Here is a 2726-nt window from a genome sequence, read left to right on the forward strand (position 1 = left end):
TCGATGGCAATCGAGGTGTGACTGTTCAATCTAGTGATTACCTCGGTTCGGTGTCTGATCATGCTCTCTAGACCCATTTTCTGAATCACTAAAGGCTGATGAGGTTAACTGTGTTTCCATTGTCCACTATCATTTTGTCGACTATGGCGTATGCTAGTTGGACAGTTATCACTAGGGCATCGTCATTGAAGAATGATCCATACACTTGCATATCGGTTTGTTCTTGTTGCTGGACTACTTATGGTCCGCTTTTTAAATGTTGGGTTGTTTGTTGTATTGTCATGTCCAACAATATTAGCCTTCTCCATCTTAAACCTCTTGGCACAGTTATGGAGTGTCTCGTCGGTGGATTCAATGCGCTACTTCCTTCTAGATCTTCATTTGTTGAGGTAGTAGAACCTTCTATTACCCCCACGAGTGACTTATAGATCTGTGTTGCTCTTCTTGTGTCCTACTCGTTCGTGTCGCAGTTGAAATACACGTCGTTCGTTTTTTGCTGGCGAGCTTGTTGCTCGTGGTTACACTTGGTCGTAGAATGGAATTGAACTTGAGCTTGAGCATTTTTACTTCCTTCTGAATATACTTCCATTATAGTGATGAAGCCTTGATTGCCTCCAACGATGGTTTGTAAGTCTGTGCTGCTTCTCTCAATAATCTGCTTGTCTGTGTCGCGACTGCGTTATACATGGTTCGTCTTTGGCTAGCGAGCGGGTTGCTCGTGACTGCACTAGGCATTGAGTGCCAATTGAGCTTGAACTTGAGTATCCTCGAATTTCTTCATGTTCTATGTACTACCTACTCTGGTATAAGGTGGAAGGAACTCCCTGCAAGCCATGTTATGAGTGAGCACTGTGTTGGATTCGGGTCTTGAGTGTTTGTAAGAATGTAGACCCAACCGTGGATGTGCACTCATCTTCTAGCATTTTAGAGAGATGGTCTATCAGTGCACTAAGGTGGGAGAAAATGTTTATGCTTGGACTGATAATGGAGTGCACGCTGCCTGAATGCCGGTTCATAGTTGGTTGAGCGGCTGCTTGTCGGGATGCCTTTGGAAAAAATATTGTCATCACATTCCGACTTACTTCGGGACACCTCGTCAAGAGTGCGCTGCTTGTTGATGTGCTCAAGGAGTGGGTTTGCCAAAGTGGATTGCTACGCGAAGGCATTGGTCAAGTTCGTAATCTGCCAGTACATCTTCATGAGTGGTGGAAGTGTAATGGACGTCAGGTAAGAATTTTGAGCTTCAACGAGCCAAATCTACATAAAAACAGGTTAACAACATCGTAAATGAATTTAGATCGCCAAAAAACTGCTAAAATGGTCGCTGAAAATTTTTTGGGTTCGCCGATGGACCAACCAGTCCAATCAGAATCGGTTTGGGCATAAAAAAAGTGCAGATCCAGGTCCCTGGGTCGGGCTGACCTGCGTGGCTGCCAGCTGAAGCACCTAGGCTTGTGGGTACGCTCTGGGATTTTCTGAAATGGGCTTCCTGCTTGTTGAAGCTTAGGCTCGCTGCTGATCTCATGGGTTTCTGAATGGGCCAGCACCTAGGCCTACTCTAAAGGCCTGTTTTTTGGACATTGGCCAGCTTATGGCTTGGCTGAGCCTTATAGCTTAAGTCGCATCGCTGAAGCTGTTGTAGGATTTCTCCGTTGGCCTTATGACACTGGGCTTCGCTGTTGCGCTAGTGGCTGGAGGCAGTGGGTTGCCCTCTTGTGCTACAGGTGACTCCAGCAAGTGGTAGGTTTGGTTTTGGAAAGTTGGGCCATCTCCTGGACGCCATGCCTGTTGCAACTTCCTTTGGAATTTTCTCCTAGATTATAGATGTGGCTGCCTCATGGCCTTCTCTAAGGTGGTTGTTGCTGCAGCGTTGCGGGGAGCAATGGTGGTAGTTGTTATGAGCTGTCCCACGGGCCACTGCATGGCTGATGTCGTTGCTGTCATGACCATGGTGGTACTCTATTGAGTATACACTTGTGCATGACCTGTGAATACATCTCATTTGGGGATGTGACATTAATATTTTGGATTTCGGTCCCAGTGCAATGACAGCCTGCGTGGATTTGTCATGGCTAAATAACACTGTTCTAAAAATCTCCATCTAGTGCCGCCTAGACCCTGCCTAGGCTAGACGGTTGGTTACTGGCCCGATTAATGGTTAGACATTTGAAAATTAAGAAATGACATCTAGACCTACTGAGGCTCTCGCCTAACCCGCTAGGACCCTCATAGGTTGTGACTCAGACAAAAAATAGATAACTTTCATTTTGCATTTTATTTTTTTTAATAGATTGTAAGGGAACACTCAGACAAAAAATAGATAACTTTCATTTTGCATTTTATTTTTTTTAATAGATTGTAAGGGACTTGTTGGATACTTAAATGAACACACATTATATGCTTTTTTTTTCTTTCCATGTTTTCGTTATGTTCCAATAGCTCATAATATATATGTCATTCTATTTTGTAGTTTATGGTGAAATTATATTTATTTTAAATATAAATAGACACTTATTTACTTAAAATATAATAGATTTAATTAAATCCACCTAGGTGCCCACCTAGACCCCGCCTAGCTGCCTAGCCGCCTAGGCTCTAGGCTTGAACCCGTCTCCCGACTAGCGCCTAGCGTCATTTAGAACCTTGCTAAATAATAGTTCGGCAGTAGGATTTTTTATTATATACACACACACACACACACACATACACACACACAATGAGATATT

This window comes from Pyrus communis, chromosome 7 (genome assembly GCF_041283825.1).
Source record: "Pyrus communis isolate YQ-2024b chromosome 7, ASM4128382v1, whole genome shotgun sequence".
NCBI lineage: Eukaryota > Viridiplantae > Streptophyta > Magnoliopsida > Rosales > Rosaceae > Pyrus > Pyrus communis.